Genomic DNA, 26,384 nt, shown 5'->3' on the forward strand with positions numbered 1-26,384 from the left:
GCTCAAGTTCTTTGATTTTATAGGTTAAGCACCCATTGAGTGCTTCTAGGGTTTGTCCTAGGTCTAGAGGTCAAAAGAGTCATTGCCATATATTGAAGACCTCACTGGGCACATTGTATCTTGTAAAGAAAAACTATTTTTGTCTTTAAAGTGTCGGAATACCCTCCAAGATCAAGTCCACCTAGAAGCTGTCAAGTAGGCCTAATCGAAGAGCCATGTCTACCCCTTGAAGAAGCCTATATAAGGAGAGGAACTCATCCTCAAAAGAAGCACTCACTCATCTCTCATTCTATGCGAAGAAGGAGGACGAAGAAGAGGTCAAAGAAGGATGAGTGCTAGAGGAAGCTAGGATTTTTGTTCAAGGGTCTCATCTAGTTCGATCTAGGAACGAAGGAAGGGAAGAAGGCAAGTGAAGGCTACTAAGGGTATCTCTCTAGCCCTAAGTCACAAGGAAAGGTAAGCGAAGGACAGAAGAAGGCTCTAGGAAGAGGATTGAAGTTCCCACGTGTGGCAACAGCAGTTATTGGGGAGTTGAAATTTCGGCTCTACAGTAGGAGGTTGAAGTTTTTGCAGCAGGAGGCCGAGTTGGTGCAATTGGAAGAGATTTACCTAGGTTTGGCAAGTACAAAGTTTGCACATTATCTCAAGAGGTTGATCTTGATCTTGGAGGGTATTGGTCTGAGTCATTAGGTCATGGTATTTGTCAATTGAAAGATCTATAAGAAGAGGAGATTTAAGGGTTTTCCCCTCAAGAGGAGGGGTTTTGGCCCTGGCTTGCAGCCTATACATTGTGTCATTGTTCTTATTGTTTTGGTAGTTGTTTGATGTTTCTCACATTATAATAATCAAGATCAAAGCTAATAAGTAAAAAGATAACACAAATAGTTATCAAGTTGAAGAGAATTAACATATTCATTTCCCTATTGAATTCTCAACATGGTATCAGAGCTAAGGTTAGCTAAGGGCATCAAGAAGTGTTCCAAGATAGCAAGCCATCTCAAGAAAGGTATCAAGGAATCATGGAGTCTCTTATTTTCTTCAAAGAAGGTATCAATCAAGGAAAAGGATGAAGGTCTCTTCTCGGCTCTCTCTGGCACATTCCAAGATGAAAACATTTGGGTAATTGATAGCGGTGCATCAAGGCACATGACTGGCCATCCCAAACAATTGAAGACCTTATCAAAAGGTAAATCCACTTATTCAGTGGAACTTGGAGATAACAAGAGCTATCCCGTAAGGGGTATTGGATCGACCTCAATAAAGTTGGAGAATGGAAGCAACATCCACCTCAACAACATTCTATTTGTTCAAGGTTTGAACAAGAACTTACTTTCCATTTCAAGCTTAGAAGATAAGGATGAAAGAGTAGATTTCAATGATAGAAAGGTTGTTGTATGGAGTAAAGAATCAAGTATAGAACAAGCTAAAGTCATTGGCATTCGAGAAAAAATACTTTACAGATTGATATCTCCTTTAGCCCAAGCCCTAGTTCACGTTGTTATTACCCCATTTGAACTCTGGCATAGAAGATTTGGTCATCTACATTTCAAAATCCTTCAAACTCTAAGCTCCATAGTAGATGGAATACCGGAACTGAAAGAAGATCATGAAGGAGTATGTAAGGGATGAGCATTGGGTAAGAATACCAAGAGACCATTTAGAAGCAGTGCTTCATAGTCAAAAGAAATCTTGGATCTCATTCACTCCAATGTATGTGGTTCTATGACTCCTAAATCACTTGGAGGTCATCTATATTATGTCACATTTATAAATGATCATTCAAGAAAGACCTGGGTTTACTTAATGAAAACCAAGGATGCCGTATTTACAAAATTTCAAGAATTCAAAGCTAAACTAGAGAACCTTACAAAACGAAGAATCAAGGTACTAAGATCTAATAATGGAGGAGAATATACATCCAAGGAGATTATAGCATTTTGTAAGGAGTCTGGAATTAAGAGAGCACTAATAGTCCCATATAATCCCGAGCAAAATGGATTTGCAGAACGGAAGAATAGATCCATTGAAGAAAATGTAAAAGAAATGTTACACGATCAGGATCTACCTAAGTTTTTGTGGGGAGAAGCCACGAAGAGAGTTGTTTACATTCAAAATCGAAGTCCCCACAGGGCCCTAGACCACAAAAATCCGGAGGAAGTGTTCATTGGAAAGAAGCCATCTATAGATCATCTCCATATCTTTGGGTGTCCTGTATATTGTCCTGAATATATCCATATACCAAAGGACAAAAGAAAGAAGTTGGATCCATCAAGCATGATGGGAACGTTTGTTGGGTATAGTAACTCATCTAAGGCCTATAGGATCTACATAAAAAGAAGGACATCACATAGAAGTCAGTTGAGATGTCATATTTGATGAAAGTATAGCATTCAAGAAATCAAAGGAACTTCTTGTAGACTCTGATGATGAAGAACTTCTAGTATTTGAGGAAGAAGTTGACAAGGAAGGAGAAGAATCTCACCATGAAGAAGAAGGTCCTAGTGAACCTATTCAACCCGTGGTCATCCCAAAAACAAGGAAAAGGCCTAATTGGTTGAAATCTACTTGATGTTGAAGGTCATGGGGCAACGGAAGGCTCATTTAGAGAAAGCAAGAAACCTAAAAGATATTTTGGGTTTGTTGCATACATGACAAAACTAATAGAAGCAGACCATCCACTTTTGAAGAGGTCGTCAATCATTAGGAATGGAAAGATGCAATCCATAATGAAGAATGGAGTATGGGAGGTCATACCTAGGCCCGAAGACAAATCTGTGGTAATTTCCAAGTGGATCTATAAGATCAAACATGCGGCAGATGGAAGTATAGATAAGTACAAGGCAAGATTTGTGGCTAGGGGTGTCTCTCAACAAGAAGGCATCAACTACAAAAAGACATTTGCTCCAACAGCAAGATATACGATGATTCATTCATTAGTCTCTTTGGCTGCATCAATGGGATGGAACATCCATCAAATGGATGTCAAGACTGCATTTCTGAATGGCACAATAGATGAAGAAGTCTATATAGAGCAACCCTTGGGATTTGAAGTTAAAGCTAGGAAGGCATATGTTTGCAGATTGAAGAAAGTATTATATGGCTTCAAGCAAGCACCAAGGTCATGGTATGCTAGAATGGATGCATACCTACAAAGAATAGGCTTCACAAAAAGTTATGTTGATCCGAACTTTTACATCAAGGTGGTATATAGAGAACCTGTAATTATTCTTCTATATGTAGATGATCTTCTCTTGTCCGCTGTAGAAGGTCGAATTGAAGAATGTAAGAAACGACTAGCAACAGAATTTGACATGAAGGATCTTGGGCTAATGCATTACTATTTGGGACTAGAAGTCTAGCAGGGGCTGTAAACATATGACCACTTTGATGATCACAAACTTGAAGAGACTAAGGAGTTCTGCTTCAAGCCCTGTGGATCCTTCCAAGTATATTGGCTCATTGATGTACTTGATGAATACTCGACCAAACATATGTTTTGCAGTAAATATTCTCAGTCAATTCCAAGTGGAGCCAAGGCATGATCATTGGATAGCAACAAAGCATATTCTAAGATATCTACGAGGAACCATTCATTACTACCTGAAGTATGACAGAAGAAATAATGTCCACTTGATGGGATATACAGATTCCGACTGGGGAGGCAGTGAACAAGATGGAAGGAGCACTACTGGAGGATGTTTTAGTTTGGGATCCTCCATGATCTCATGGATGAGCAGGAAACAAGACACAATTGCGTTGAGTAGTGTTGAGGTTGAATATGTTGCAGCCTGTGAAGTAAGCAGAGAAGCGGTCTGGTTGAGGAAGTTGTTATCCGACCTATTTGAAGGACCAATGAACCCTACAGTGATACTTTGTGATAACACTAGTTGTATACGTTTGTCTGAAGACCCAGTATTTCATGGAAAGACAAAGCATATAAACAAGTATCACTATATTCAAGAGCTAGTACAAAATGGTGTGTTGCAGCTACAGTATATCTCCACTAATGAGCAGGTAGCTGACATATTGACAAAATCTCTTCTTAACAAGAAGCTTGTATACTTGAGAGACAAACTTGGCTTGGTTGATATATCCTCCCTAATTGAGAGGGAGAGATAGACACTACATTCTTGTCTTCACTTTTGAAGAAAGAATGGAGGATTGGGTAACCATCTGGCATTCGATACTCTTTGAGAATATGGTAGGGCATTCAAGACGAGTAGTCGGGGACCGATATTCTTTGACGATTGGCAATCCAAAATAAGAATAGTCCAAAGAATGTCATACTCAGTGAACACCCGTGTGGAGTATGTACCTTGAGAGACAATGATGACAGTGTCGATAAATCATTGGTCTCAACAACATTGTGCTATGATCTTGTGGAAAGATAGAGTTGTTAGTCAAGGCCTTGCTATGTGACAAAGCTAGTTAACATGATGCTAGACACATGGGTTACCAATCCGACTCTTTTTATGAGATCTCTTCAGATTTAGAATGACCATGTACCTCTTATGAATACTTCCCTACTTAAGAGGGAGCGTTGAAAAATGTGTAACTAGGTTCGGTCTTCATAAGTATGAAATGTATCTTTTGTAAATTATAAAATAAAAAGAAATTATTATTATTATTGGAGCATGGGTTTCATGCTCAAGTTCTTTTATTTTATAGATCAAGCACCCATTGAGTGCTTCTAGGGTTTGTCCTAGCTCTAGAAGTCAAAAGGGTCATTTTCATATATTGAGGACCCCATTGGCCACATTGTATCTTGTAAAGAAAAACTATTTTTGTCTTTAAAGTGTCGGAATACCCTCCAAGATCAAGTTGGCCTAGAAGTTGTCAAGTTGGCCTAATTGAAGAGCCACGTCTACCCCTTGAAGAAGCCTATATAAGGAGAGGAACTCGTCCTCCAAAGAAGCACTCATTCATCTCTCATTCTATGCAAAGAAGAGGGCAAAGAAGAGAACAAAGAAGAGGTCAAAGAAGAAGGACAAAGAAGAGGTCGAAGAAGGACGAGTTCTAGACGAAGCTAGGGTTTCTACGCAAGGGTCTCATCTACTTCGATCTATGAAGGAAGGAAGGGAAGAAGGCAAGCAAAGGCTACTAAGGGTATCCCTCTAGCCCTAAGTCACAAGGAAAGGCAAGCGAAGGATAGAAGAAGGCTCTAGGAAGAGGATCGAAGTTCCCACATGTGGCAGCAACAGTTGCTAGGGAGTCAAAATTTCAGATCTGCAGTAGGAGGTTGAAGTTCTTGCAACAGGAGGCCAAGTTCGTGCAATTAAAGAGATTTACCTGGGTTTGGCAAGTACAAGTTTTTACATTATCTCAAGATGTTGATCTTGATCTTGGAGGGTATTGGTCTGAATCATTAGGTCATGGTATTCGTCAATTGAAAGGTCTATAAGAAGACAAGAGATTTAAGGGTTTTCCCCTCAAGAGGAGGGGTTTTGGCCCTGGCTTGTAGCCTATACACTGTGTCACTGCTATTATTGTTTTGGTAGTTGTTTGATGTTTCTCCCATTATAATAATCAGGATCAAAGCTAATAAGAAAAAGGATAACACAAGCAGTGATCAAGTTGAAGAGAATTAACATATTCATTTCCCTATTGAATTCTCAACACAATGCAGCCGCCTAACAACTCATGCGCGGGGCCCATTCAAACAATTTTTTTATTATTTTTTTATTTTTTTAATATTTTTCTTAGTTGGGGCTTCGGGGTGTGAATGGAATTGGAGTGTTTTGAGCGAATACACACCAAGAAGAGGAAATGTTTGGAGCAAAAATGGTTGAATGACATGGCCTATGTTCATTACAACCTTAGGTTGAGGCAAAACCAGTTACTGAACAAGACACCTGAATAAAGCAACATAATTTTGGATGACTTTCATCCATCATCAAAATGGGTTGTGGAGACCCAGGAACCAACAGTTGACACTGAAGATATTTCTTGGATAGACTTGGACCCACTTCCAACTCCACCTTCAGGGCCAAGGGAATCAAGTCAAAATCCCACTATAGATCCTTAGTCTGCTACTGCTAATTATGAGGATGAAGATGAGGGGGAGGTTGAGGATGTTGATTTTGATTAGTAATTTCATACTAATAGTATTGTAGTTTGATGTATCAGAGGGTATTTAGAGTCTGTATCTTGATGTATTTTGTTTGAGACATGTATTGCACTAAGTGTTATTTTGGTATTATCATATTATGCACTCTTGCTACACAAATGAATATAAAACTTTTTCATATTTGTGTGTAAATGATTTGAATTTATATGGATGCACATGAATATATATGTTTTTCTTTAAAATTTGAATATTTTATGTATTTTTGCTCAACTGGTTTTTTACTGGTTTTTGTCCGGTTTTGATCGGTTCCCGGCCCGAAGGGTCTACCGGTTCGACAACCAATCTGACTTTGATAACTATGATACAATAAAATGAACCAAATAACTAATACTACTGATTTCCTCTTCCCCTCTTGCTAGAAAATGTAACAGCTTTCCCTCTAATTGAAGAAGACAATGGGGCTAGCAGTGGACTCTGATGTGCTCTAGAAGTTGAAGAACTAGGAGCTATAGGAGGTAAACCATGTTGTCCTCTCAAGTTGCCTCACCCACAATCGAAGGTTGTAGTAGACATAGACCATGTCATTAATTTGTTGGGACTCCAACTTGTACAAGGGTCATAAATTAAAAATTCTAAATAATAATTTAATAATTATAAAGAATTATTATTTAATGAATTCAAAAAATTAATTGGAAATTTGGAATAGTTTAACCCATTGCTCTTCTTGGTGTGTAATTTTTCAAATACACTCTAGTTGCACTTGCATCCCGAGGAGATACATGTTTGGCTGAGCACTCGAATGTCAAGCCTTTGGAGATTGGGTACTTTGCCACCGTAGCTTCTCCACCATGCATCTACAACAAATAAGATAAACATAAGAACAAAATGAAATTTGAGAGTTGAAGCAAAGTATGAACTTGAAGAGAATTAATTTTGAAACACACTAAAGCTTACCTAGCATTTTAGTCTTTGTATCATGGATAGCCATGTCAAAGCTAAATGTGTCACCTGCCATCCTGTATATCTCCATTTCTTTGGAGATTGTTGCATGTTCTGCTGGAGATGGCACCATCTTTTGAGCATAAGTGAAGAATCCATCCATGACCGCAACATCAAATAAGAAACCACAGGAGTAAGAACATGTGGGGTTCAGGTAGATCCCTCTAACATGAATGGGATGATGAAGTATATTGTTCCATCGCTAATCAATCACTTCCCATAGGAGTTGTTGTTTCTCAAACCCCTCACCCACTTTACCATCATAATAGCTCTGAATCAATTCTTTGGCCCTATACATGGCCTCATACAAGTAGCCCATTGCAGGCTTGTCTCCATCAACTAATTGAAGAACCTTTACCAGATGTTCAGTAATGCTACACACCTCTTGCACTCCCGTCTAGAAGCTTTCCTGGTATAAAACTAACCTGCATATGGCCTCTCCCTCTGGTTTGTGACTACATGACAAAGCACACCGCTCCTCTAAAAGAAACATTCTCTTCACATCCCACATAGAATTCAAGAAGGATTGAAGAAATATGAAACTAGTGGCAAACCGTGTAATGGCAGGGCGCACCAACTCCTTGTTGTTGGTGAATGCTCTCATCAAATGAAGCATAGATGCATAATTATATATAAATTTTGTAATGGTTTTTTATGATTCAACAATATTCTTGACAAAAGGAATTTTTCATATGTCCTCCAATATCAAATCAATGCAGTGCACAGCACAAGGTGTCCAAAATAAGTTAAGATGCCTCTCCATACGCATCTTGCCAGCAACAACATAATTTGCAGCATTGTCTGTTATGACTTGGAAAACATTTTGTGGACCCACCTCCTGAATGAACACATCTAACAAATCACATAATAACCATGCATCTTTGATATGTGCAAATGCATCAACAGATTTCATAAATGTTGTCACCTTGGGACAATTAACCAAGAAGTTAACAAGGCTTCTACCCTTTTGATCGGTCCAACCATCTAACATTACACTGCATCCTGTGTGTGTCCATGATCCCCTAAACTCCTCCAATCTCTTAGTGCAGTCAACATTTTCATTTTCAAGAATGCACCCTCTAAAGTCATCATATGAAGGGGCTTTGTACCCTGGGCCAACAATAGCAATACATCAATCGTGGGCAGCGCTGGAAGGAATATCACTCAAGAAGAAACTTGCCCAACAACTTGTCAGCTTCTTCCTTCTCCCTTTTTTTAATAACTGGAGAGATAGATGGTTGTGCACCAGCTGTGGTTCTAGGAACAAAAATGATGAGATGGCTATGGGGTTGGGTGTAGATGCTGATGGTGAAGTAGAACCAGTACCACTCTCACGGTCTCCTCCCAACCCTGACACTCCACCTCCTGCTATTTGACTCTTCAGAGCTGCCTCGGATAGTTTGGTTGTCTCTATTTATTCCAATGATTTCAGGGCTCTTCAGATGATTTCTGGATTTGTATTTGAGCAAGGCCCTACCTCATGTCTAGGAATATGCGCAAGGTGGTACTTCAATCTGTATACCCACCTGTCATATGATGCCCACATAACTTGCAAGTCAAATTTGATCTGTCAAACCCTCCATCAGATTCACCAAATTCTCAAAGAGGGTCCAATTTCCGTGGCATGTTTGTAACATTGTTGAATCTTGAGTTTTAATGTAAGATTGATGTTTGAAGTTTGAACCTAGGGCACAAGAAGAATTGCAAGTTAAACAAATGAAATTTAAATTTAAATACAACATTTTGAATTTTTGACAACAAAAAAACCCACAACTCAATGCAAAAATAAAGACAAAAAATACATATTCAAACCCAAGCAAAAATGATGGAAAAAAACTAGGGCACAAGAAGAAATTAAACAAATAAAACTAACAATCAAGATTTTGCATTTTTTACCAAAAGAAACCCGCCACTAAATGCAACAAAAATGACAAAAAGTACACTCAAATCCAAACAAAAATCATGGAAACTATATGGGTGATAGAAGCCCAAGGAAAAACAAGAAAAAAAATAAAAAAGTGGCCAAATTTGATGTCCATACTTGCAAACCATGCTCTGCTGAAGAAACTTGGTCCAAACTTGATTTTTTTTTTTGCTTGGGATACTAAATTCCTTCACTTTTCTCCTCTCTTGCCCTTGTAGATAAGTTCTCCTCCTCCTTAGCTCTCACTCTTGCCCTTTGTCTGCAAAATAAACCAAAAAATCGAAAATTGCCTTTAAAAGCTCGTTGTTTCCATGGCCCGCGATTTTTACCCGTCGATTCGTGATTTTTACCAAAAAATCGCTATTTTTTCCCTTTTTTGTCAAGTTGAAAAAATCGCCAATGTTATCGGCTAATAAAATCGTTAGCTCAAAAAAAACACGATCTTTGAAAAAATCGCGATGTTCGCGACACTGGGATATACGAAAAGCTACGAAGGATGGGCTTTCAACTTCCCTGTTTAGCTCTCTAACTATTTCTAGCAGTAGATGGCAGCCTTTGTTCTCTCCTCTAAGCTCCCATAACTTTATCTTCCTCAAAAACCAACAAGAAAACCCACTTTCCACTCCAAGCTCAAGCTCAAGCACACAAAAATGAATATAATGATGAAATCAGTGAGGAACAAGTGCTTGTCTATCCCTTGAGTTTGACTTAAACCCTAAACTGTAGAAAATTGGTGTCTAAGCCCAACCCACATGTTTTATGCTGCTGTCATAAACATGAATATTTTTCAAACAAGAAACAAAAGAGCCTACTCTACTCCACTTTTGCTGAGAATAATACAAGCAATCACACTAATTTTGACATGAGAATTTTGGTCTAATGACCCTAGAAAAAACCAGAAGGGAAAACCAGTCAGATAGAGATTTTTATTTCTTATCAGAGATTATTACAGCAATAAATGACAACAAACACAGTCAACTTATCTCCCTGAATTCATATCCCGAATTCCTTTGAAACTGTGCTGTAGCTGCTCCTTGAATTTCATGCCCAGCTCAGAAAATCATGCCTCTGCTGTACAAAATGAGAGGAATTAATTCTGTCAGTTCCCCTCAAAATTCGTGCCACTGCCTCAAACTTTGCCGATTGACAATCCTGAAATCAACCTTCGATTTCAGTGCTCTGACACCTTGATTTTTGTGCCCTGACAGCGCAGTAAATGCTCTCTAACAGCCTTGAAAATCACAGTCTGCTCCTAAAGATGCACTCTGACAGCCTTGATTTCAGAACTCTGACAATCTCGTTTTCTGTGCACTGACAGCAGCTCTGGAGTCTAACAGCACAATAAATATGCTACACCTTGATTTTCATGCCTCAATCCCTAAAAAATCGAGCTACTTTAGACTGCAATTACTGCTACTCGAAATTTGTGCTGCTACAGTGGCAGTCTGCTGGAGGGTGCCTTGAAATTTGTGCTGTTTGTCTTTTTCTTCTGTACTTGCTGTCCTCTCCTTCCTCTGCTGAACTTTCTCTCTCAGACCCTTCTCTTCTCCAATTCTCATGAAGAAAATATGCATAATGGTGCCTTTTCCCCTTTGCTTTTCCTTCTTGTTCTCTCATAATGAAGGGACCTAACCCTAAGATCCAATGGCTCAGATTAGATCTTAGCCATTGAGATCAAGGGTCGGGATTTAATATCATATTGATCCATAAGTCACTAAATCCCCTACGTCCCCTTTTCATTAATTAACTCAAAAAGTCACTTTATGACTTTATGTCTCCTAAAGTGACTTTAGGACACTTTTTCCCAGGCTAGACACCAAGCATTAGGAATAATTGTCCTTGGTACTCCTTTTCAAACACTCCCTCTTACCAATGGAAGTGTTTCTCACCACTCCCATCTTGTCTCTAAAATTGACATGCTTGCCTCTTGGCAAGGACTTCGTGAGAATAATGGCCACCTACTCATCAATAGATATGCACTCAAGCTGCACTGCCCCTTTCTAAAAACAGTCACGGAGGAAGTGGTATCTGATCCCTATGTGTTTTGACCTGTCATGAAAAACTGGATTCTTTGTGACGTTAATGCAACTTTGATTATCACAGTAAATCACTATAGGCTTCAATAACTGACCAAAAAAGCCCACCAACATCTTGTGAAGCCAAATGGTCTCACAATAGGCCTGACTAGCTGCCAGATACTCTGCCTCAACAAAACTCAGTGCTACTAACCATTGCTTCCCGCTGAACCACGACACTACTGCCGAACCCAACCTGAAGTAGAGCATCTAGAGGTGCTTTTCTTGTCATCAACATATCCTGCCCAATCTGAGTCTGTATAGCAAGTCAACCTGACTCCATCCCCCTAAACATAGTCTAGACCATAATCCAGTGTTCCTTGCAGATACTGAAGCACATGTTTTGCAACCACCCATTGCACTCTCCTATGATCCACCATAAACTAGCTAAGAGTGTTGCTTGCAAAATAGATGTTTGGCCTAGTGTTGACTAAATACATCATATGAGCCTATCATCTGACAATATATCGTGGGATCAACCAACTCGGACTCAAAAGCGTGAAGTTTCTTGTAGTTGGTAATCATAGACGTGGACATGGGCCTACAGTCCTCCATATGAAATCTCATCAAAATGTATGTTGCATTATTTCCCCATCCCGGAAAGATATGACCCTCCACCTACCACACCTCTAATCCGAAGAAATAATGCCTCAATCCAATGTCTGTCATCTCAAACTCTAAATCAAGGTCTGGCTCAGTACTCCACAAGTCTCTTTGTTCCTGTAATACATAAATCATCCACATACAATATTAAAATGAGAGGATCCTCACCAACTACAATGTAATAAAGGTAATGATTCGCATCACTCTTTCTAAAACCTATCTGCTGCAAGTAAATGTCTATCTAAGAATACCAAGCTCTCGGAGCTTCATTCAGGCCATATAATGCCTTCTTCAACCTACAAAGATGGGATTCCCTCCCATGCACTCAAAGCCCTTTGGCTGCTCAATGTACACCTCCTCCAGAATAATACCATTCAAAAATGCGATCTTCACATCCATCTAATGGATCTTCCATCCATCTCTGTTGCTATAGAGACCAATCTAATAGAAGTATATCGAGCTACTGGAGCAAAGATCTCCTCATAATCAACTCCCTCTACCTGTAAGAAACCTTGAGCCACAAACCGAGCTTTACACTTCTCAATGCTGCCATCCATAGAATACTTGATTTTGTAGAGCCACCTAGAAGTCACTGTTGACTTCCCCTCATGCCTCGACACTATCTCCCGCACATCATTCTTCATGATCAAAGCATACTCTTCAATGATGGCATCCCTACAAACCTAGCAAACCGCTACGGTGGTCTGCTCTCCCGAATCAGCCACTAGAGCTTTCCCACCGAATCAGTGCTTCCTTCAAGGTATCATGAAGCCATTTTGGCTTCGTAGCCTCCTATACTAAGGTGGCAGTAGCCTCCTATACTAAGGTGGCAATAGCCTCCTCTGAAGTTTGTACTCCTGATGATGATGCCCCTGTTGTTAGTTGTAGTGTTATCAGAACCGGACCAAAACTAGCCACTCTGACTGGCTTGGGGGTGAAACCAATTCGGTTTGAGGTCTGGAATTAGAAATGGCTAATTCGGTACCAAACCGGCCAGTGTTGTACTGAATTGGCCAGTTCCATACAATTTGACCAAAGACGTTTCAAACATTATTTTTGTGTTTTAAACAACGAATTTTTGAGTGGGGCAGCCTAATATTCAATCCTATGGCTCTAGTATTGTTATGCAATTCCCTAGTATTGTTATGCAATTCATGGTAATGTTAAATCCTTAGAGTAAAAGCGATTTATTGGCTTTTCAAGATTTCAGGATTGCAATGTTTACATTGGATTTTGTCATGTACAAAGATATGAAACTAGTATTTAATCAAGAGCACCAAGCCCTCTATGTACCTTGATATTAGTGGCATTGGTTGTTGACCTCCTCTATCATGACCATACTAAAAATGTACCCATCACTCAAACAAAATCTTGACTTTGTGTATATATGCTTCCACAATGTGTCATCATTGTGATGTAGTTTTCTGCTATGTGGAGATTTACAATTGTCCAACGCTTTGGGTGCTCACCACCCATCATCAGGAACAAAAGCAAATCTTGGATGATCGAAAAAGGGTGTCATGTCATATATAAAGCCATAAATAGGTGCCACTAATAGAAACATGAACGTTGATATTAACATTCAATTATATTAAAAATATGTAAGCAATAAAATAAAATATATTAAGATATAACAATTTAATTCAGGATGGATCAGACTCTAGAACAGAATCTGAATGATAGAATCGAATTGTTAAATTGATAGAAATAGTCAAAATTAGAAGGATCCAAAACATGGTTGGAATAAAATATTAACAATAGGAATAATTAAATAATCATTGCCAAGAAAAAAATGTAATAAAAGATTTTTCTATGATAATGCAATTTTTTTTAATAAAAATCAACCCAGAAATGGACGTTGATTTAACTTTTAGATAAAATAATCAAATTAGATGCCAAGGAAAGTTTAGTAGTAAAATAATGAATCTTTAGATATGCATAATAGAGTGATAAAATAATAAGATAACTGGTAGAGTTTATTAATAAAAAAATTTAGCAAGATAATGAATCTTAATAAATTAGATTTAGACTCTATATTCAAAGGAGTTATAAGATATTTATAATAATTACTTTATAAGATAAACCTAAAAAGTAAAAAGGAATTAACAATAATTAATTTGTTTGAAAAAAAAATATTATAATAATTTAATCTCAAGAATATATAAATATTAGTTAAAAATAATTAAAAATAATTGTTAGTTATAAAGAATTAATAATAATAATTATTTTACTATAATAAATTAATCTAGAGAATGATAAATTGAATTGATGAGATTAAATTCAAAAGAATAAACCAAACATTTGTATTAGAAGGTTTTAAAATAAGAGATTAAAAATGAATTAAATTATAAGTAAAGAGATGAAGAGAGAGCAAGCTTCAGTCCAAGGGGAAGGTGATAGATAATTGAGGGGAAAGGGAAGAGATAATCAAGGGGGCCGGGAGGGGTGAAAATTAGGAGAAAATTAAGTACTAAGGTGGTGGATAAGGGGTTTCCAGTAGATACTAATCTTGTAGCCTTCGTCCCTATTAAAGTTGTTAGGTTGTTTCTCTATCTGAATGGCTTCATTAGTGAGTCGGGTTGACTAGAAAGGTGCAAGAACAAGGATCTTGATTTGGAAAAAGTTGATAAGGTGTTTGGTTTTGAATGAGTGTTCTACCAAAGCTGACTTCAAAGCCTTGTTGTGGGTTGTGTCGGCTATATGCTCCTTCAAACGAACTTTGAAAGACCTACTAGTTTGACCAATGTAAGACTTACCATATGAACTAGAAATTTGGTAACCTCGGGACCCAGCAATTGATCTATCTTATCTTTAAGAGACCTAAATAATTGCTTGAGGGTTTTGCAGGATTTAAATATAGTTTTAATGTTCTTTTTGGATAAAAATCTAGAAATGCAATCAATGGTTTCTTTTATATAAGGAAGGAAACAGACAACTCTGGGAGGGGGAAAATGATCTTTGGGGTGGTGAGAGCAAGCTGGTCAATAGGCTCTACTGACTTGAGATGAAGACTAACCATTCTTGATAAGGGCTTTGGTAAGGTGAGCCCTTTCCAAAGATAAAAATTGGGGGTCATAAATTCTAAGCGCCCTATTGAAAAGGGTCTTCCAGACGACAAACTTTTGAGCAGGGTGATGATGAGAGCAGGCATGAAGATACCGATCAGTGTGAATCTTCTTGCGATAAACTTTGAAGGAAAGGGAACCATTAGGCAAACGAGAGATGAGAAAATATAGGAAAGGAAGAGTTGAACATTTTTTCAATTCCATGGTAAATTGGATGTGCAAAGAAAGGCTATTGAGGTGATCTAAGAAAGGCAAGGAGCCCATGCGGCAAAACCACAAACATATCGTCCACAAACTGATACCAAAATTTCGGTTTCAAATGCCAAGAATTTAGGGCCATAGTCTTGAAATGCTCCATGAAGATATTAGCTACAACTGTAGACAGGGGACAATCCATAGCCGAGCTTTTTGTTTGTTCATAGTGTTGAGAAATCAATGCATGTAGGTATTAGGGTTTGATTCCTCTTTTCTTCATAATTACTTGTGATTTATGTTGACTTCTTTTACTTCTTTATTATGTTGTCTTTCATCAAGCAATTACCAAATTAAATGTATATGAAGATCACAAGAACAAGAGACACAATATGTAGGCACTCAGCTAGGGCAAAACCCCTACAAGGGGAAAACCCACTCCAACTCTTCCACTAGTAGATTCAAATCAAGATGAGACACTGCAAGACCCTTTAGACCTAGACAAATACCTCCTCCAATCACCAAGATAACCCTTCCTTCCTGTATATGATCTTTGCCAAAGTATCCAAGGGTCAGCTTCTCAGATGCAACTTCAATCCAGAATTTCAGCCAACTTCAGAATTTCGAACCTGCAGTAAGTTCAGAAATTTTGGCCCCTGCTTCAGCCCAAAAACTTTGCACGTGTGAGAGACATGCCCAAGAACTCAATTTTAATCTTCCCAGTTTCTTTCTTCCTTCTCCTGCAATTCCGCTCTTCTTCTCTGCCTCTTTCTCTTGTAGATCGAACTTGTTGAGTGTGTGCTTCAAATAGGTTGAGTTGCCTCTCTATATATACTCTTTCTGTTGGGTCGAATAGCCCTGATCCGGGCTGACTTCATGAGGACATGACCGACTTAGTGTGGAGGTGACAAATGACTCTTTTGACTCAAAAAAATTATTTTTTAAATGATACAGAAGCCCAAGAAGGGCCTAATAAAAATGACAATGGCTCTATTAACTCATGACAAAACCTAGAAGCCTTCAACGGAGGCTTTGACCTAGAAAATAAATAAAAGAGCATGAAACTCACGCTTCAAAATAATTTATCTTTTACAATATTTTTTTTCTATTTCTTTTCATCAAGTACAATTATGAAGACCGACACTAGTTACATTCTTCAACACATAGAAAGTACCTTTGTAGGAAAAGAATGGAAAGGTCATACAAATTTTAATGAGATTAAGGGTTTCTCAGTCTACAAACTTAGATATTAATTCAAGGGTTTCTGGAATTGGGATTTTTGTAAAGAGGGAAACAACATCAAAACTTACCATGATGTCATCAAGGTCAAGCTGGAGGGTTTTCGCTTTTTGAATAAAATTGGAGGAATCTTTAATGTGGGATTCAGTAGAGCCAACAAGGGATTGAAGCTTATTAGCTAAGAATCAAGAAAGGGCATGCATGGGGGTGCCAATGGCACTCACTATAGGTCTTAAGGGAATGTCCTTTTTATGGATTTTTGGTTGCCCATAGATTCTAGGGGTGATCAGGTGCTAAGAGAAAAGCTTCTTCTTAATAAGAGGATCAATGGATGAAGCTTTAATGGCCTTGGTGACCAAGCTGGTGACAATATTTATAAGAATTTTAGAGAGCAAATTATAAGAAGATGAAGCCAAAAGCGCTCAGAGTTTGGAATCACAATCCGAAGTGTTCATAATAACCAAGGCATTCCCTTTATCGACTTTAAGGATTAAGATTTTTGGTTGTTCTTAATCTCTTTAATGGCAGGGAACTCCTCTTTGGAAAGGTTGGGTCAGGTGCATTTTGCATTCCTTAAAGTTCTCCCACATTACTTAAAATCTTGACCTGACATGCTACGTTTTTTCTATCTTATTTCAATGCTTAGAGGGTGATATTGATGACGAAAATCCATAGTATTCAAAATTGGTCGATTCATTAGGCTAAGTTATCCAACCAATAGAAACATTGGTTACAATCCTAGCGAGCTAGGGTTTCTGGGTCTAACCAGCCATAAACCAACTAGTTTATGAAGGAACTGGTCGGTTTTGTCATAAACCCACTGTAGCCCCTACAAAATGTGGTTTTGTGAGTTTTGAAGAGATTTTGAACGAAACTAAGGGTTGTTTCCCTCCAAGACAACCCCTCCAAGAGTCCAAGCCTTTAAATGGATGTCTCCCCTCTCATTTGCCTCACACATCTTTTTTGGAGTTTATGCGATCTTCATTGTGAGCTTGGAGAGTGTTGAGTTTTTGTTGTAGTGGAATAGCTTAGAGTTTGGGTTGTGTTTATCATCTTGGAGCGACTTGGAGCTGTTACTCGAGTTGGCATCTACAAGAGGAGGATAAGGGAGCTAGTTTGCATTTCCAGGTAAGGATTTTCACTTGAAAAAATTCCATATTTCATTGTTGTCCATGTATTTAATATGTTTATTTATTTTTATGTTCTTTCAAATTTCAACTTTTCAAGCCTTAAATTTCAACTTGTTATATGCCCCATTTTTATTTCCAAATTTATCTTAGGTTTTCCATTTTACTTAGCTGCATTTTTTATTTTTTATTTATTTTTTATATTAACTCACATATTTCTCTCCTTTGCAAATTTCAAATATTTCATTAGTCAATAGCCACCATGCGTCCAAAATCCAACGAAACTGCATGGGCTCATTGTGATATGATTGATGGAAAAATGATCTGCAAATATTGCCAAAAATCTATTGGGGGGGGGGGGGTATTCTCAAGTTGAAACAACACTGGGATAGGATAAGAGGCCAAGTAAAGCCATGTAAAGCACCAAGGGAAGTGATAGGCAATATTAGGGCAAAATACCTTGTGAAGTTTGAGGATAAGGCTATCTAAGAAGAAATTGCAAGGAAGAAGGAAATTTTACAAGCCATGAGAGATGGTGGGTATGAATATTTTGAGATTCAAGACTCCTTTTCTATCCCTTCCACCCATGACCCTGTTACCGCTCAAACTAGCAGGGGTCCTAAAAAGGGATCCTTGAAGGGAAAAATGGAGCAATAGCCCACTATCAACTCGGCTAAGGCTCTGTGCTCTTTACGGACTTTCACCTATGGGAGGAGACCTGCTATGATGAGGATCACAAAATGGATAGACCAATGATAGGGTGAGGGGCTAAGTCACCTGACATGGGGATTCGGGAACGTAGGATTCGGGATTCGGGTGTCGGATTCGGGACACGCTGACCCCCCGGAACAGGACACATTATATATTATTTTATTAAATATATATATATATATTAAAAATTAGATATTATCATATTTCTTACACAAATTTTAATTAATGATACAAATTTATTGATTTCAAACATAGATCTTCATCTATAGCTATTAGCATGCATAGTACATACAAAATTCAAATAAATGTCTGTGGTACTGGTCACATAAATGATAAATCTATTAAAAATTTAAATCATGATTCATAATTCATAACTGAAAGACAACTTACAACTACAAGATAGTAAGATAAACACACTGACAACTGTAGTTTTCTCATTAAGTCATCAAATCAAAATGTGTTACGTAGGTAGTGTTGGTGCAATGCCAATGGCAAATAGAAATAGAAAATATAAAACAACTACAGGTATACAAGCCTCAAGGCATCAATCAGCATCAGAATCAGCGTCATTGTCCCCATCATCATGGTCCCCACTGCTCTCCTCTGCATCCTCCTCCTCCCTTGTATCCATAGTCGCCTCTGCATCTGCTGGTATGGAGGTTGACCCCTCTAAGTCATCAAATCTAACAGGCTCAAGAACTGGATCACTAAGATCCATGTTGGCCAATGCCAACTCAACAGTGGTGTCCAGACCCATATCATCAGGAAAGACATCCCACATCTTTGTCTTTCCCCTCAACCACTCTTCCCTCTGCCTGTAAATAAGACGAAGGTTGGTGTGCACATACACCATTGTCTCTGCCCTGGATTGCTCAAGCCTGCTCTTCTTCACATTATGCAAATTCCCATATGTGCTCCAATTCCTCTCGCAACAAGAGGATGAAGTCACCTGAGAGAGGAGCCTCATGGCTAACTGCTGAAGAGGAGGGTTTGTTGCCCCATGATTTTCCCACCAAGAATAGGGCTTCTTAACCCCCCTGTCTCTAAGCACATCATAACCTCCAAATCGACCAGTGTTAGTGGAAAACTCTGCAAAGGCATCCTCCACCTCAGCAAGCAATGCACTATCCTGATAAATCCGCCTCAATGCCTCTTTCCTCGCCTGTGAGATTTCACCATCCATGTGAGGAGGGAATCTGCGAGAAGGTCCACCATTCAGCCACTCATGGCTGTAGTATTTGGGGTTCAATGAGTGAGCCAAACAATGTAAAGGTGTACAATTCTTGTCCCATCTGCTGACAAGAATATCATGTATGGTATCGCAGAAGGCCTCTGGTGATGTCTCATACTGGGGGCACTCACTTTGTAGAATAATGCTCCTCACAGACTCAATCATGGAATCCCATCCCTCATAAACCTCTCCTAGGATGGGTTTGTCTGTATCTGCAACTCGAAGCAAAGAGATGATAGGGCCCATGATCCGAATAATTAGATCTACCCTCTCCCACCAAGCATCATCTAGTACCGTGTCCTTCACTCTTTTAGAGGCTGCCTGATCTGTCTTTCTCCAAAAAGACCAAAACTCAGAAATAACCATGGACCCAAGAGCAGTCTTGACCTCCCTCAACCTCTTCAACATCATGAACGAAGATGCAAACTGTGTATCAGCAATCTTCAACAATTAGATATCATTTTTGGGATTCAACTGCGTTAAGTAAGTGAGGGCATTTGTATGATTTTGCACAAAGTTACGGATATGTCTTGCATCCTCAATAATGCTTTCAATCCAAAGCACATCAGAAGCAATGGATTTCAGTGCTAAGTTCAATGAATGGACAATGCAAGGTGTCCAAAACACTTGTGGATATTTAGCTTCCACAATCATGCCAGCCGCCTTGCAAAAAGGTGCGTTATCTGTAATGATTTGCACACAAGATTCAACACCTACATCTTCAACAACTTTAATAAATAACTCACCCATAAATTGTGCATCCTTGTATTCGCCAAGTGTATCCATTGCTTTCATGAAAACTGGACCATTCAAGGAAGACATCATGAAGTTGATGATTGGGTGTCGTGCTGGATCTGTCCATCCATCAGAAACAATGCTAACCCCAAATGTTGGCCATGATGCCATAATAGGCTCAAGCATTTTTTGCACCTCTTTTTTTGCCTTCGTCAACAATGTGGTTCTCAGCTTCTCTGACCCAGGAGGCACATACCCTGCTGGAGCCCCTTGAGCTAGAGCTCGGCACATCTCAACAAATAAAGGTGAACGTGCAACATTAAATGATATGAAGTTTTGATAGAAGAAGAAGGCAATGGTGAGATCAAGCTCTTCCCGTCTCTCATTTTGGAAAATCTTGTCCATTGGACAAAGTGATCTTCTTTTTGATGCTTGTCCCCCAGTAGAAATAGAACTCTCAAATGGAAATTTGGTGGTGGCTTTCCTCAAAAATGGAAGGGGGTCTTCATTCTTGGGGTATTTTTATTTTAAAGCCAGTGCCACATGTTCCATACCAACATTGGCCTCCTTTTCCAATTCTTTTCTCTTTTGTGAAGTAATAGCTCTACAAGATCCAATCCCACAACCAGGTAAAGCCAACAAATGTGATTTCACACGGTAATATGTGCTTTTGAAAGAAATGTTACAAAAGTTGCAGTTCCATTGCACATTGCCTCCTCCCTTTCCCTTGTTGTTTGGCCCATCCTCTCTTGTGACATATTTCCACAATGGATATTTATCATTGTCTTTAAGTCCTCTTCCCTCAACATTACTTGCAGCAGACTCTGATGATATTGGGGGAGGAAGGGCATCTCTACCCATGACATTCTTGCCCTTCCTTTGCCCCCTAACTACTGCCTTTGATTGAGCCATGAACACTGTTACCTCAACCTGTAAAAAAAATGAACAAACTGCTGTAAAAATTTAAAAATGCAAAAAAAATGAACAAGAATCAACACTAATTTGAATTGTATTTTTGTTACCATTACCAATTTATTGCATAGATGATGTGCAACTGAGTTTTCAGTGGCACATTTCATCAAACAGTTTATAAACACACTGTTGTAGGTGCTCTTCTTGTATTTATTTCAATGTATTATAAATTTATACACAGTACGACAAGAATGCTTATAAGTTTGGCACAAACTACAGTCTACAATATAAAGGTGACCAAGGAAAATAGCTGACGGACATCACCTGTGGATTGCATCAGGCCATGAATAGTGTCTTTCTTTTGCACATCAAGGTTCATTGTCTACAAGGGGAAGCATAATTTTTTGGGGCAGACTGGGCAGTGCATTGTATCTATAATCTACCCCGGATCCAGACTCTGGATGTTGTACAATCGGTGGTCGAATTGTTAGTTGGCAGGGTTACATACTGTATGACAGTTAATTAGTATGGCAAAGGACGGTACAGCACTACAGCGGACAATGTATGGACACAACAATTTCAAACAACCCATACTTGGCAACTTTCTTAAATTTACAATTCGTTACTTGTATGGATGTATGAACACATCCTCTGACTTCATTATTTTTCTGATTGCCTTTGGCTTTTTCAGCAGCGGAATACTTTCTTCACTGAATTTCTGTGCTTAAATGGTCGAAGGCTAATACATTGTTGAGGCCAAGGTTATAAACTTATATGAATATCAATATTATTATGGTTGATCCAATGATCCACCATAACCACGGTCCACTTGTGTTATAATTTATAAACTGCACTAAGATATGTTGTACAGTGTAAAGGAGTTCCGAGTGAGAGAGATGTGTTGAAACTTGACTGCAACAGTTTTAAGTTTTAACTTTTAACTTTTAACGGAAGTCTATTCCAAGTTATCATATTTCCACCGTCTATTGGAAGTCTATTCCTTATGAATCAAGAACTGCAGCGTAATACGTAGGTTTACTAGGTTACGTAAAGAGGCATTCAAGTATTTAAATTCCATTGAATCTCAATTCCATTCAATACAAGCTGTCGCTACCTCTTTTACGATTTATCTGGTGGACTACTTACCTCAGACCTGGTGGACTGTGGACGTTTGGTGGTCAATTCTCCTTGCTGAGAGTCTGCTCCTCGCTGCAATAGCACAATGAGTTTCCAAATCACTTGCAAAATGAGCCTGTCAACGAGCAAACACGCCCCTTTAACCCGCGCTGGAAACGAGTCCTGGAAACGAGCCCCAGAAACAGGACCTGTCCCTAAAATCGCGACACGCTGTGCCAAATCGGGACACGTTATAGGACACGACGTGTCATACAGTTTGGACATGAATCCATAGCGAATCGTGTCGGATTCGCTGGATTCGCGATTCGAGAGGACTTTTGGACGAATCTGGTGATCTAGGTGAGGGGTGATCCTAGAAGCCTATTCACAAGAGAGGCTCAAATATGTGGCTTGCTAAAGCTCTCAAGGAAGGGCTTAAGGGGAGCTTCAAGGTTTAGGTTCAGGGTATATATCTTATAATGGAGGTTCTTAGGCCTTGAAATCCTAGTGAAAGCTTGGATTCCCAGTGATCCTTGAAGAATTACCCTTAATAGTGTATGGGACCACACGGGCCAAGTGGACCCGGGGGTAGGTCAAGCAGGTAGGGTTTAGCAACCAATGATATTATTAACCAAAGAAAATTTTTGATGCAAGATAATGTGAGGGTCCCAATGAGGCTTCTAGACTAAGGAAACCTAGGGCAAGATTCAATCTCGAGGCTAGGGCTTGGGATATCTCGAAATCTCACCATCGAAATTTCTTCAAAATTGAAGGGCACCTAGGAGACACACCAATGCAGTAGGGGCCAAGGGATAGAAGTCTTTTGATAGGTGGTTTGCAAGATAAATGATTCCCTAGGGGACCTAATGGGTTAGGCCTAGAAAAGGACAGGGAGTAGGATGAAAAAGGTTTAAGGTGATCACCTTTGGTTGGACCAGTGCCTAATCCTTTGGGGAGATGCATCTGATAGGGTGAAGGATGCAAATGTTCTATTTGAGCTTTTGGAAGAGATAATTCAAGCGGTGGGGGAGGATAATGTTCTGCAGGTCATCATAGATAATGCCTCAAACTATGTTCTTGCTAAAAAGATGCTAGAGTCCAAATATAAGATCATATTTTGGACTCCATGTGTTTCACATTGCATAGACCCCATGCTTGAGGACATAAGCAAAGTGGAGTGGGTAAAAAACATTGTAGAGCATGCCAAGTGCATCACAAAATGCATCTACAACCACTCATGGGTATTAAGCCTAATGAGGAAAAACACTAGGGGCAAAGAGCTTCTTAGGCCTACAATTATAGGATCTGCAACTCACTTCCTTACGTTGCAATCTCTCAATTCTCAACAAAAAAACTTGTAGAAAGTTTTCCTTCTAACGAATGCATTTCATATCAGTGGGCTCGTAGACAAGATGGCAAAGACACCAAAAAGAAAAATTTTGACAATTCTTTTTGGAAAAAGTCTACAAAGGTTGTGAAAATTGGCGAGCCCTTTGTTAAGGTATTACGGATGGTGAATGGGGAAAAATTGGTCATGGGCTACATCTATGAGGCTGTACATCAAATAAAAGAGCAAATATAGGAAACCTACAAGGTTAAAGTAGCTAAATATGGGTCTATTTGGGAGATCATTAATAAAAAATGGAACAATCAACTCCATTGTCATATACACGCAATCAGGTATTTCATGAACCTAAAGTACCATTATAAAGCTCAGCTATGAGATGTGCACACTAGGGAGGTTAGAGATGGGTTGCAAAATTTCTTGGAGCGCATAGTCCCTAACCATTCCAACCAGTTGGAAATACATAAACAACTTACTATTTCTAGTATGGCAGTACAACCAGGTAAGCAACTCCAATTACTTTTTCTTTTAAAGTTTAATTGTTTACAATTCAAATTGTAAATACTTGTAAATAAGTAATGAAATGAACTAACTAATGTCTCTTTCTTTGCAGCACATTAGTGGGAGTCATTTGGCAGCCAGTGTCCTCAATTGCAAAAGTTTGCAATTAGAGTCCTCAACCAAACTTGCAGTGCTTCTGGTTGTGTGCGCAATTGGTCTATTTTTTAGCGCATGCACAAAGAAGAAAAATCGTTTGGAACAAGAACAGTTAAACGATCTTGTCTTTGTGCAATACAACCTTCGACTAAGGCGCAACCAATTGATGAACATAATATCTAATCTAGATCCCATTGTGTTGGACGATATTTATCCAACATCAAAATGGGTGGAGGAGACTCAACCAACATAGTTTGATGTTGCTTTTGATATTGACATCGAGTTGGGGGGGTTGATCCCAATGCAGATCTAGTAGTGCCATTGGAACCAAAACCAGTAGTCGAATCAAGCTAAGGCAAACAACTAGTGGAAGGCACTAGTCATGCAACTCGAACAACTCGTGCTTCCATTAGGTCTAGTTTTATTGCTACTAGTGCTACTACTGAGGTTGCAGATGAGGCTAAGGCATCCTCAAAGTCTAACCCAGATGGTGTTTATGTAGCTCCTCTTGATGATCCCATGTCTAGTAGTGTTGATGAGTTAGATCACGATGATGAGTGATCATGTTGATCACTAATATGTAGAGTCTAGACTTGTAGACTTGTAGTAGGACAATGGCCCCATAGCTTGTAACATTGTTTTTGGACTTTAGAGGCCATTTTTAGCCTCATTGATTATCTATTTTGTCGCTGATATGTATTGCACTATGTGCCATTTTCACCTTTACATGGTATATAGATTAGCAAAGTTCACATATTTTGTCTCTACTGATTTAGACTCGTTGTTTTAAATCTTAAAAATAGTTTTTTCATTAAAAATTATTTATTTCATGTATTTTTTTTTAGACCAACTCATTGAGATCTAACCACTCTGGTTTTCTCGGTTACAGTTTAAAAATCGGTTTGATAGGTGGACCGATCCAGTCACCGGTTTCGGTTTTGAATACCATGTGAAATTCCCAATATAGGCAATGGTTTTGATGATAAGTAGGTACCTGTTGTAGCATGATTTGTTTTGGATGCTAGAGGCCATCTAGAGCAATTTTTTTGATGTATTTTCGGTTCAGAGATGGATTGCACTCGATGCTATTTTGGTTATGTGCACCCTTACGTGCTATATAAATGAGAAATTTTGCCTTTTTGTGTATAAATGGTTTGGATTCTTATGGATGCACATGAAATATATGTTTTTCTTTAAAATTGAATATTTTATGTGTTACGAGTTGACTGGTTTTTTTACCAGTTCCGGTCCGGTTTTGATTAGTTCTCAGTTCAAAGGGTTTTCTAGTTCGATCACTAGTTCAATTCCAACAACATTGGTCGATGGTGAACCTGTTCCCTGCGACCTTGTAACCTATGGACTTATCATTGTTGAAACCTGTGATCCTTCAAACGCTTGTGAACCTGTACATGGTGGTCCAGTAACCTATGGCAGACTCCCCTGCTGCTCTACTTGATGAAACTCTCGTGACCTCCTCAAGGCTCTCTCCTCTTCAAATCTCACATCTCGCCTCACTACAACCTTCCTCTTGGAAGGAATGTATATGTGGTAAGCCTTTGAGGTCTCGCTATACCCCATAAATATACCCTTCTTAGTTGTGGGTTCTCACTGTCTTCTTACCTGTTTAGTTGTCCATAAGAGCTTTAAACTATTGGAACTTCTTGAAGACTTCATCCTTGGTCTTCCTAAGAAAATCTAAGTCTTCTTGGAGACGTCATCAATGAAAGTGACATAGTACTCATAGCTGCTCAATCATACCGAAAACATAGGACCACACACATCAGAGTGAATCAAATCAACTATCCTTGCTACCCTGCTATCACTACTTGGAAAAGTAGTCTTGTTGTACTTTCCCAAAGCACACCCCCTGCACATCTTGGTGCTCAATTCCAAACTCTCGTAACCCTGTAACAATCTCTCTCAATACTCTCAGAGCCCCATGGTGCAAGTGGGCCATCCTCTGATGCCACAATTCACATAGATCACTGTTGGTGGTAGTCGAAACAAATGCTCCAGTAGGCTGAAACATGAACCTATATAACTTCCCGTGGTGGACTCCAATCACTTTGGTAGAAGTGATACTAGATCCCCTAGGATACATGAGAACCTGTCCATCACGGAACACCACCTCATATCCCTTGTCCTCAATAGTGGACACTGATATCAAGTTCTTCTTCAACCCTGGAACATATAAGACCTCTGTCGCTTTCAAGAAAGGTTGTGACTACCTCTAAAAGCACACAAACCCAATACTAACTACCATGATTGTAGAGTCATCAACAAGCACAACCTCTAGATCCACACACCTCTTACTAAGACATGTAAAGTGCTCCTTAACACTTGTCATATGGCGAGAAGCTCCACTATCAATGTAACATATGCTGGA

At 39.0% G+C, this 26,384-nt stretch overlaps 1 protein-coding gene across 1 annotated transcript in view; it reads right to left on the reverse strand.

Moving 5' to 3' along the window:
- The window catches only part of LOC149170694 (uncharacterized), a 121,325-nt gene that overhangs the window by 2,681 nt on the left and 92,260 nt on the right, over nucleotides 1-26,384 (reverse strand). The gene's annotated exons all lie outside the window — the stretch shown is intronic.

This window comes from Pinus tabuliformis, chromosome 4_2, assembly GCF_031772625.1.
Source record: "Pinus tabuliformis cultivar Carrire ecotype Pingquan chromosome 4_2, CPIR1, whole genome shotgun sequence".
Classification (NCBI taxonomy): Eukaryota; Viridiplantae; Streptophyta; class Pinopsida; order Pinales; family Pinaceae; genus Pinus; species Pinus tabuliformis.